Source organism: Pogona vitticeps, chromosome 4 (assembly GCF_051106095.1).
Source record: "Pogona vitticeps strain Pit_001003342236 chromosome 4, PviZW2.1, whole genome shotgun sequence".
NCBI lineage: Eukaryota > Metazoa > Chordata > Lepidosauria > Squamata > Agamidae > Pogona > Pogona vitticeps.
The window spans coordinates 99,470,557-99,482,620 of NC_135786.1; the positions used below are offsets into that span (position 1 = coordinate 99,470,557).

Consider the following 12,064-nt stretch of genomic DNA (forward strand, 5'->3'; position numbering starts at 1 on the left):
AAAGCTTCAAAGCAGCTAACAGCAGAGGAGAGATGCATTGTACACAGATATATGCGAAGTAGCTGTTAGATTTGTAAGATGGCTGGCTACTGTTCCTCCTTCTGGCTCATATCCACCTGCACTAGGGAGGTGGGGCCCTGACTTGCTACAGAGGGAGTGGATATTGCTGCTGTTCAAGATGCCTTAAGGGTCATCTTAAGAGCAAGACTTGAACACATGGGTTGGAATCCTGTTGCTTAGGATAGCACATTGCACTAGAATAGGCCCATCAAGTCATTTGGAATTTGGTGAATCAATTCCTTCATAAGTGCCATTGATTGAAATGGGACTACTCTAGGTGCAATTTACTTTAGTGAAGTAAGTCACAACAAGGCTAGGCTTATTGAATCAATACAACTTGCAAAGGAGTTGACTTGCCAAATACCCAGCAATTCAATGGGTCCACTCTAGTGTGACTTGCTATGTTAACCTAGAGAACTGAAGCCATTATTTTGGTACAAGAACACCCAGTTTTTTGTCCCTTGACGTAGCTGGTTTGCAGGCTATGAGAATTTGTCTAACAAGGTTACTTTTTTAAAAGTTCTAATTTAGGGTTGGAAGTGGTGACACCTAGTTTTGGATATAATGTATCATTTCTGATGCTGTCTGGATTTCTTTTTTCTTACTTCTTTGGTATATTTCTTTTACTAGGCCTTGCAGTTAATTACCAGTAGAGTGCTTATGGATAATAGTTCACCTGTGTGTGTGTTTTTAGGCTTATCTTTATATCATACTGGGTGTGACATAATATTTTGATGATTCATTTTGGTTTATCTTGAGTTTTCTCATATGATTACCTAATGAAAAATCAACTGCTCATGCTGCACTCATTGCTATTTTGGTAGGCATTACAATTTTAATTTTTAATTCTCAACTTCCTTTCACTTTCTTGCTTCCGTTCATGGCAATGGATCCAAGTCGGTTCTATTGCCATGAAGCAGGCTAGTGCTAGAAAGAGATTCTGCACAAAGGACTTCAAAGGCCCCATGTAAATCCCAAGAAAATCCTGACAGAGTTGCTTCTGCCAGAAGGATGGGGAAGGAGTTCTTCTCCTTCCTCACATGCCCTCTAACTCTAGTGGACATTTTGCGGAGTGGTGGGAGACAGAAAGGAGAAGAAAGCTGAAGTAGGTATCTGTTATGGAATGCTGACGTTCATCCAAATGCTAAATTTTACCATATAACCCAAACACAATTTCTCTGCCACCTACATGCCCAAATGTACAGTGGTGCCTCGCTTGACAATGTTAATTCGTTCCAGCGAAATCACTGTAGAGCAAAAACGTTGTCAAGTGAAATAAAAAAGCCAATTGAATTGCATTGAAAACCATTCAATGCTTTCAAAAGGGCTGAATACCTGCTCGTCCAGTGAAGATCCTCCATACAGTGGCCATTTTCTGTGCCTGTAAAGCGAGGAATCCATCCTAGAAAACAATGAGGGGCATTTTGAGCCCATTTTGAAAACCCGACGATCAGCTGTTTTGATCGTCGTAATGCGAAGAATTGGTTCCTGAAGCAGGGAACCGATCATCACAAAGCGAAAAACCCCCATTAAAACATTGTTTTGCAATCACAATTGCGATCGTAAAAGCATAGTCGTGAAGCGGATTCATCATTATACGGGGTAATCGTCAAGCGGGGCATGACTGTACTTTAATTTCCCTACTTTCTATGGGAAGAACAGATTTGCATTAACAACAAACAAATGTCTAGTATGCATCTCAGTTTCTGTTCCTCAGCCAGATAGAACTTTTGGCTAGATAGAATTTGGGTCTGTCATTTCTCCTGCACAGAAAAGCAGGGATGGGTACTTGAAGCAGGGAACCTCATTCAGATTTATGTCACACTGGTAACTCAACTCAGACATGACTTGTTTTTTGTTTGATTATTTGTAATGACCCAGACTCAACTAGCAATTTGGAACCCACTCACCCTTTCCTTTTTTTCTGGTTTACACTCTGGTTTCTCTTCAGATCGTATAAATGTTTCGCCTTTCACTAAAAATGCCTTTATTAACAGGAATCAGACTTGGGACTTGGGACTTGGTATCAAACTCAAACTTGGGACCTGGACCCAAAGACTTGCCAACATCCCAGCAGAAGAGCAATATAGCTAAAATAACTTCAAAGCATAAGAGACACCAGTTTATAATTTTTCTTTAAAAAAGAATCAGTAGCTGGTGAGGTGTTTTTTTTTTCTGTTATGTTTTTGGCAATAAATTTACTGCAACATTATGCATCATAATACAAGAGAAGCTCTTGAGCCAGCATGGGGTTATAAAGAAATCCTTTCTCTTCACTGCTGTCCCTTTCCTGCTGTAAAGAGAGCACACCAGGTGCATGTCAAAGATTATTTGTGAGGTCTTTCGCAGCAGCCCCTGCGCTTGCCATTTGGAAACAACGGCAAAGTTGAATAAATAAATTACATAAATAAATAAAAAAGCAACATGCAATTGGTAACGTAAACAGCTGCAATCTCCAGGATCTAATAGAGTAGCCGGATCCAAGTGTTGTGTTTATCATGCAACACAATCAAAAGAGCAGATGTTGATGACATCAAGACCTGTATTTATCCAGCAGCAAATGAGTCATGATTCTTCCCGCCTTTGGGTCAGATAATCCATCAAGCCAGGAGCCATAAAAGCAGCAGTGATACTAGAAGGGAAGGGAAGGGAAGGTTCCGACAGTTCAGCACTTCGTGGCACTGCTAACATGTACAGGAGAATGGCTACAAAACAGTGGTTTACTGAAAAACGGACACTACCGGGTGCACTAGAAAAGTATGGTCATGGGGCTTTAGATAAGGAATCCTTTAGTACTATACAACACTTAAGCACAACATTTCACAGTGGGTCTCTGAGGATTGATGGCCTATGCATATGGGCAAAACCCAGATGAAATTACAAGATTTCAGAGGCAATTAAAAGATTTGCTGTGTAACTAACCCTTCCTCCCACCCACCCACAAAATTGATTCTTTTCCAGCTTTAGTGATAGGTGTAGCTACAGCTTATAATTCCTGACACAAATATCAGCAGCAGCGCTGTGGACAAAGTGAATGCACACTCTAGCCTGTATCTTGTACTGCACATTGGAAGTACAGACACAAAGCTTTCTCTATGTGATTCTCTGCTGCCAGAAGCTTAAAATACACAGTAGGCAATTGCTACTCGTTCAGACAACATCCTTCTTCTCTGAGGGTTTGCAGGTATTACCCAGACTTAACACTTTTCTATTCTTTAGAGTTAGGAATAGGATGTGTTTAAATTAGAGATGGGGGTATTCATTGTTGTTGTTGGACAGGCCCTCCTGTCTTCTACTGTCTCCCAGATTTTGGTCAAAGTCATGTTGGTAGCTTCAATGACACTGTCCAACCATCTTGTTCTCTGTCGTCCCCTTCTCCTCTTGCCTTCATACTTTCCTAATATCAGGGTCTTTTCCAGGGAGTCTTTTCTCATGAGATGGCCAAAGTATTGGAGCTGCAGGATCTGTCCTTCCAGGGAGCACTTAGGGTTGATTTCCTTCAAAATGGATAGGTTTGTTCTCTTTGCAGTCCAGGGGACTCTCAAAAGTCTCCTCCAGCACCACAATTCAAAAGCATCAATTCTTCAGCAGTCAGCCTTCTTTATGGTCCAGTTCTCACTTCCATACATCACTACTGGAAAAACCATAGCTTTGACTATGTGGACCTTTGTCAGCAAGGTGATGTCTCTGCTTTTTAAGATGCTGTCAAGGTTTGTCATCGCTTTCCTCCCCAAAAGCAAGTGTCTTTTAATTTCGTGGATGCTGTCACCATCTGCAGTGCTCATGGAGCCCAAGAAAGTAGAATCTCTCACTGCCTCATCTTCCCCTTCTATTTGCCAGAGGGGGATGGGACCAGTGGCCATGATCTTAGTTTTTTTTGATGTTGAACTTCAGACCATTTTTGGCGCTCTCCTCTTTCACCCTCATTAAGAGTTTTTTAAATTACTCCTCACTGTCTGCCATCAGAGTGGTATCATCTGCATACCTGAGGTTGTTAATATTTCTTCCGGCAATTTTAATTCTGGCTTGGGATTCCTCCAGTCCTGCCTTTCACATCATGTATTCTGCATATAAGTTAAATAATTAGGGAGACAATATACAGCCTTTCCCAATTTTGAATCAATCAGTTGTTTCATATCCAGTTCTAACTGTTGCTCCCTGTCCCACATATAGATTTCTCAGGAGATAAATAAGGTGGTCAGGCCCTCCCATTTCTTTAAGGACTTGCCATAGTTTGCTGGGGTTCACACAGTCAAAGGCTTTTGTGTAGTCAATGAAGCAAAAGTCGATGTTTTTCTGTAACTCTCTGGCTTTCGCCATAATCCAGCGCATGTTATCAATTTGGTCTTTAGTTCTTCTGCCCCTTCAAAGTCCAGCTTGCACTTCTAGGAGTTCTCGGTCCAAATACTGCTGAAGCCTACCTTGTAGGATTTTGAACATAACCTTGCTAGCATGTGAAATGAGTGCAATTGCATGGTAGTTGGAGCATTCTTTGGCACTGCCCTTCTTTGGGATTGGGATGTAGACTGATTTTTCCAATCCTCTGGCCACTGTTGAGTTTTCCAAAATTGCTGGAATATTGAATGTAGCACCTTAAGAGCCTCATCTTTCAAGATTTTTAATAGTTCAACTGGAATGCCATCACCTCCACTGGCCTTGCTGTTTGCCATGCTTTCTAAAGCCCCCTTGACTTCACTCTCCAGGATGTCTGGTTCAAGGTCAGCAGCCACACTATCTCGGTTGTCCGGGACATCCAGGTCTTTCTGGTATAATTCCTCTGTGTATTCTTGCCACCTCTTCTTGATGTCTTCTGCTTCTGTAAGGTCCCTACCATTTTTGTCCTTTATCATGTCCATCTTTGCACAAAAGTTTCCTTTAATATCTCCAATTTTCTTGAACAGATCTCTGGTTTTCCCCTTTCTATTATTTTTTCTCTATTTAAGAAAGCCCTCTTGTCGCTCCTTGCTATTCTTTGGAAGTCAGCATTCAACTTTCTCTAACCTTCCCTATCTCCCTTGCATTTTGTTTCCTTTCTCTTCTCTGCTATTTGTAAGGCCTCGTTGGACAGCCACTTTGCTTTCTTGCATTTCCTTTTCTTTGGGATGGTTTTTGTTGCTGCCTCCTGTACAACGTTATGAGCCTCCATCCATAGTTCTTCAGACACTCTGTCCACCAAATCGAGTTCCTTAAGTCTGTTCCTCACTTCCACTGTGTATTCATAAGGGATTAGGTTTAGATTATACCTGAGTAGCCCAGTGGTTTTTCTTATTTTCTTCAGTTTATGCTCGAGTTTTCTGTAAGAAGCTGATGATCATAGCCACAATCAGCTCCAGGCCTTGTTTTTGTTGACATTCCCATGATACCTCACCACTGGCTGTGCCACTTAATACTGATGGCAGATGTTCAGCAGCATCCAAAGGGCTACAAGTTCCCTGCCCATGCTCCAGTAATAAGGGAGAGTTAGACTCTTGATAAGAAAACAGACACCAACCTCCTGGTTTTAGAAGACATGCTACTTCTTTTTGACCAGGGTGTGAGAAGCAAAGGCAAACCATTTTTCAAAGTCAGATTCCATCTTCATAGGTTGAAGTCTTGCCTTACTTGGATCTCAGCCCAGCCTGGAAAATGGTTAGTGTGTGAAACATCAACTGTATAATCTTATCAAATGAGTATGTCATCACGATGGCATTTTTGAAAGTGTTTGTCTCTGCAGTGAATGCATCTGTAATTGGGTGATTGTAATTGGCACCACATTTTGCATTTCATTTGGCAGAGATCAATTAGAAAGCATTACAAGAATATATATACAGCACTTCCTAATTACATCTAATATTCACTCAATCATGTTGGTACTACTTCTGCAGATGATCTAATGAAAGCCTTCACACAGTGTTGTTCCAAAACACTGCAGAGTTTATTGAAAACATTTTTTCCTCTCAGGAAAATGATTGGTGATAATGTAGAAGTATTAGAGGCACAATTAGTTAAAATGATCCAGTTGCCTGGATGATTTCTGGAAATGCAACCTGCAGAGCAGATTCATTGAGGTCACTAAGGCTAGTAGGCAGAAAGCAATTTGGAAAAATCATATTCTTTGCATGTATATTTGGAGATGGAGCAGGAATAAAAAACCAGTTATTATCTCAGAAGCCCCCAGAAAACGTCAAATGTCAACAGACTTGCAATTAGACAACAAGGGTTTCAAAAATACCTTATATAAATGCAAAGCAGGGAGGATAATCAAGGAATCTAGTCTCAATCTAATTCCCATTAACCATCTGACCTAGTCTTGACTGGTCACACCAGAGCTTTATTCTGATAGCATCCAAGGACCATACAATGCACCTGGGTTGGAAGGGAAAACAAAACAAACAGATAAATAAGAAATGAAAAGAAATGGAAAGTGAAGAAAAGGAGAGCTCCTGAATATAAAACCTCTGAAAGTCCTTGTCACACACCCCCAGCTCCTCTGTCTGTTCTTCCTAACAAACATGACAATTTCTCTTGTCTCCACTTCCGCTGTCACCAGAGGAAATCCTTCCTCAATTACCAATTAGGACCACAGAATCAATCATGTCAAATATACTATCGTTTATTAATAGATTAACGTATTTAAGAATCAAGGAAATCATAGATGGAATTGTATTTGGTATTTATTAAACTTCATTTAACTTAGAAATATGCTGGTTACTTTGTATTTAGTTTCAATCACTTTATGACAGTTACATTCAGTTCTCTTATACGTTTCTTTCCAAGTGTTTCTTTCCAAAACAATACTTCAAACTACCTGACTCTTTCCCTAACTCCTGACTAACTGTCCAATCTAATCACTAACCAAAGCCCCTAACTCCTGGCTAATTGAAATCCTAACTCTAACTGAAACTCTAACTGTCCTCCATTCTCTTCTTATATTCCTTGGTTCTGCCCTTCTGCACAACCATTGGCTGCTGAATTAGTGTTCCATTGTGATGGACAGGTGTAGTTTCTGGTCTGTCCCTCACAGTCCTTTTCTTTTATTTTAAACTGATTTCTTTCTGTATAAAATAAAGTAGTAAGGAAAAGCCCCAGTAGCAGAAGGGGTGGGGTGGGGGAAGGAGAGGAGAGCCTTTTAAAAACACTTCCTGAAAAGCTATACATTTTCACAAAGCTGCCTCCTGCAGTCCCTTCAGAAGATAAACCATCTTTTAAAAGTAAAACTTAAAAAAACCCAATAACCTTTCATCTTGCAGGTAGAAAATATTCTCAGCATCTAACAGGGAATGTCTTGCAACTCCACCCACCCCCGTGTTGCTCACTCACATGACCCATTGTTCTGAGGGGGGAAACCCTATGGATTAACAGTTAAGAGGAGTGTCTCATGCCCACAGTTGCAGAAGACAGCAATTCTAGATATATGTAAGAGGGAGTATGTCTCACTGAATTTAAGGTTACTTACTTCTGAAAAGACATGCATGAGATTGTCTTGTAAAATGGCTATAGAAATAACTGGATATGGGGAAAGGAGAATTAAAATAAAAATGTAACTTTTGAAAAAAAATCATATCACATTTTCAGTCAAACAAAGGATAAGACCTCCTGAAATGAAAGAAGTACCAACTACTCTAAAGAAAATATTTCATACTGTTGGAAAATGCTATGGTGGCGGGATTGGTTTTTATTGATATACAGTGGTGCCTCGCTTAACAAGGATAATCCGTTCCAGCGAAATCGCTGTAGAGCAGGGGTCTCAAACATGTGGCCCGGGGGCCATTTGCGGCCTGCCGGACAATAGTTTGTGGCCCCCGCCTTGACTGCCCCCCCAAGCGCCCATGCATCCTCTGCTGTCAAGAGTCAAAAAAAGCCTAGACTCGCTCACCAGCTGTCTTCCAAGAGAGCACCTCTTGCACCCCCCATCCAGAAGTGCAGCCTGCCAACCAGCCTGCCTGGCTAAGGAAACTCCTTGGGCTCTTGCTCCGCTTGGCGGAAAATCTGATGTGGCCCAGCCTCACCCAGACTCTGCCTCCAGCGGCCCCCAGGTAAATTGAGTTTGAGCCCCCGCTGTAGAGCGAAATCCTCATTAAGCGAAATAAAAAATCCCATTGAAACGCATTGAAAACCCATTCAATGCGTTCCAATGGGCTGAAAACTCACAGTCCAGCGAAGATCCTCCATAGGGGTGGCCATTTTCTGTGCCTGTATAGCAAGGAATCCGTCCAACAGCGGGGAGCCATTTTACACAGTGGGTGGCCATTTTGAAGCCGCTGATCAGCTGTTTTAAAAACATCATCTAGCAAAAAATCGGTTCTGAACCAGGGAACCGATCATCGGGAAGCTAATTTTTCCTATTAAAACATCATTTTGCGGTCGCAAAACAGTCATCGTATAGTGGTTTCATCATTTAACGAGGCAAATGTTAAACGAGGCACCACTGTAATTCAGTAATAAGCCAAGCAAATAATAATACTGAGAGTATATAGGGAGGCCAGAGGAAAGAAACAATTTCTTCTTCTTCTTCTTCTTCTTCTAAAATAACAGGCACAGTCAATCTCAATTATAAAACATTGACTGGTATTATGTAACAGATGTTTTAATCTGAAACCTAAGTATATCTTACATCTTGCTGCAGTATGTATGCTGTTCCTAATATTGCTTTTTTATATAGCTCTGGTGGTGTTATTTCTGAAATCTGCAACTGCTTATAGTACTGTGTGAAATTTCTTGATATTGTTCCAGAGCCCCAATGATGATGGGAATCACTGAAGTGTGTTTATCCACAATGAAGATTTTTCAATGGCCAGGTCTCTGTATTTTGTTAGTTTTTCCACTTCTTAATTTTCTTTATTTTCAACTCTGGAATCCCCTGGAATAACAATGTCAATGATCCAGACCTTTCTTCATTCTATTATTATGATGTCTGGTGTGTTATGTTCAAGGTGTCTATCAGTTTGGATCCAGGAATTCCACAAGATCTTGACTTCCTTGTTTTCTGACACCTTCTCTATCTGATATTCCCACAGTGTTTGGAGAGTATATATATATAACTTGACACCCTCCAAACACTGTGGGAATATCAGATAATGACCAGTGTACTGTACTAATTTTACCACTCTTTCATGTCTAATTTTGTAATCTGTTTGTGCAATCTTTGGACATTTGCAAATGAGGTGTGACACGGTTTCATCTTTTTCTTGGCAGTCAACATTTGCTGTTAGCACTAATTCCTTGAATCTGAGCATTCACCGCCTTGGTTTGGAGTGCTTGTTCTTGTGCAGCAAAAATCAAGCCTTCAGTTTCTTTCTTAAGGGCCCTCACTTTTAGCCATGCCCATGTTGAATTATTATCATGCTTTCCATCAATATTTCTCAGGTGTTGTTCATGTAGTGTTTTGTTTTTCCAGCTTTTTAATTTATTTTCAAATTGTTGTTTCTTATATTAAGCCTTTGTTTCTGTTCTTTTCAAAATATTCTCGTTTTCACTACCTGAAGTATTTTTTTTTCTGCTTGAAGTGATATAATCATTTAGGCTTTCTTTTTCCTTCTCTACTACCTGCTGTATTTGCAGTAATCCATCACCTCTGATTTTGTGGTAAAATAATAATAATAATAATAATAATAATAATAATAATAATAATAATAATTATTATTATTATTATAATTATAATTATAATTATAATTATAATAATTATAATAATTATAATAATTATAATAATAATAAAATCATCATCATCATCATCATCATCATCATCATCATGTTCCATTGTCAATTCTGATTTATGGTGACACTTTTCAGGGTTTTCCAGGTAGAAAATACACAATGGTTTGTTATTGCCTTCTTCTGGGGGCCGCACAGGAGGGGCTGTGCAGCTTGCCCAGGGCCACACCGGAGGCACGGCGTGGAAGCGAACTCCTAGCCTCTGAGCTATCCAGTGAGTACATAATAACTCCATAAGTTATTGTAAATAATGAAGCTAAGTCTGCCAACTTTTTAGAAAGAGGTTTCCTGTATGTTCAGCATCTGGCAAATAGTTGTTTTATAGCTGGTGTTTGTCCCATCAATTCACATGTTTAGAAAAAATAACTTTCTTTTCTGAGGGTATGACATTTACCTCCTCCTTCTTGGTGGTGGGCCAATCCCATGTCTTAGGGCAAAATGGGAGGGTGATGGTGCTGCTTGTCCTGGGTTTGTCCTAGCTGTGATGGCTCTGTAGGGAACTACCCCTCTTTCTACTTTCAGAAAGGCTTCTCATAATATCTGCTAGATACCTGCCTATACATGCAATACTAAGAAAGGGAGAGTAGTACTAGAAGCTGTATTTGATGCAGAAGCATTTTTTTTTAAAAAAAGATAAATAACAGAAAAATGAATAAACATGAGCTCAATTCCCTGCTCTATACTATAACTCTCTTTCTGCCACAAAACTTGAATAATAAAACCCATGAACAAGAAATTCTGTGCTTAAGAAGCAACGTGAGACATGCCTGTATAATCCCCTGGCCCTCCTCTGTTGCTGTGAAGTACAGGGAGTATAAACAGAGATCTCCTTGCAACAAGAAAGGAGATGGAATGCCCCCAGAGGACTATTAGTGCAATACACTGTTATCTCTTCTGTGTTTCAAAGAGAGTCTGCCCACTTTCTCCAACTCTCGAACTGTGCCACCAGCGATGGGCAGGAACTGAGCGGAGACCGAAGGGAGAAGATAGAGAGAGGTGGGGGAGAAATGGTTTTAAGGAAACTTACAATCTTCCAACCAGGGATACAACTAGTCAGATTCCCAGTTCTCCCAGGACTATGATATACAAAAGCGATCTCTTAATACATATGCAATTGTCATTGTAAAACTGTCAGCCAATGGACCAGACTTTTTCCTTTGCCAGTGCTGCTTCCCTAAAATAAAGATGTGCAGAAGCAGCAGCTGTTATGTTTCTGCTAGTTGAACAATTTGGCCTTTGAATGAGAGTTATCATGAAAGTTCTAGATTGCTCAAGACTAAGTCACACAAAGGACCACCTCCCTTAAGATCATGCCAGAGGATCTTAATCAAGAAATATCAGCTCGGCAGACATGAAACACTATAATTTTGAAATAGCACATCTCAATTAATGATGTTATGCTTTTTGTATTACTTTTTTTTTGGGGGGGTGATGTACTGTGAGTGTGAAATTGTGTAACAAGTACAATTGTTCATTCCTTTAATAATGTTGATTTGGAAGAGATTATTTGAATGGACTGGAGGCCATTTTATTTTATTTTTAATCATACTCTTGTTTTTATCATAGGTTGTCATGCCTCACTTTGGCAAGTGAGAGGTGACAACCTATGATAGAAGGGGATAATGGTATCTTGCAGCTCGAGAGGGGCAATGAACAGGAAGAACTCAGTGGTCCGGCTGACAGCGCCCTCAGGGAATTCTTGGGTAGAAGAACCACTGTCAGTTCTGCCAGTGAGGTGTCAAATGATGAGAAAAACCTGGGAGAACTGAAGCTGATTTGCCTGAGGAAAAGGAAGACTAAGAAGTTTCAAGCAAGGGCAACAGCAGTGTCGCAAGGGCCCTTGGAACTAACTGCAAACAGCTGTATGTCTTGGAAAGGCTAATAAATCCTATGAGCTCAGGCAGTTAGTGTGTTGGAGACTCATTAAATTGCCTCTTTATTGTGCCCATCTTCATCTTGCCAAGACTGTTTACAACCCAGACTGTTTGACAACCTGCTTCTACCTGCTCTGTGCAATTTAAGGTGACAAATTGCTTGCACTGGATGTTTTTGTTTGACCCATAGACTCTGTCAACCAATTTTTTGGAATTGGACTGATCTTGAAGACACAGCCCAGAAAAGTATAGCAATGGGTATCATGGGGCACTTTGTACTGCTTTTGTTGATGTTTAAGTCAGCATTTGGCCGCATCCTTTAGCGTAGGCTATGGGCCAAGCAACGGAGGGGAAATTGCCATCCTGTGGGTTATCCAGCTTTCTTATATTTGGGATTTATGAAAGCCAAAGAGGATATTAGGAGGTGGACCTGAGATACA

At 40.4% G+C, this 12,064-nt stretch overlaps 1 long non-coding RNA gene across 1 annotated transcript; it reads left to right on the plus strand.

Moving 5' to 3' along the window:
• The first annotated feature begins 9,787 nt into the window (after positions 1 to 9,787).
• LOC140706341 (uncharacterized) lies at positions 9,788 to 11,820 on the plus strand. Its single transcript, XR_012085980.2, has 2 exons — positions 9,788 to 9,964; positions 11,387 to 11,820. It is a non-coding gene; the product is annotated as an uncharacterized LOC140706341 (long non-coding RNA).
• Positions 11,821 to 12,064: the final 244 nt, after the last annotated feature.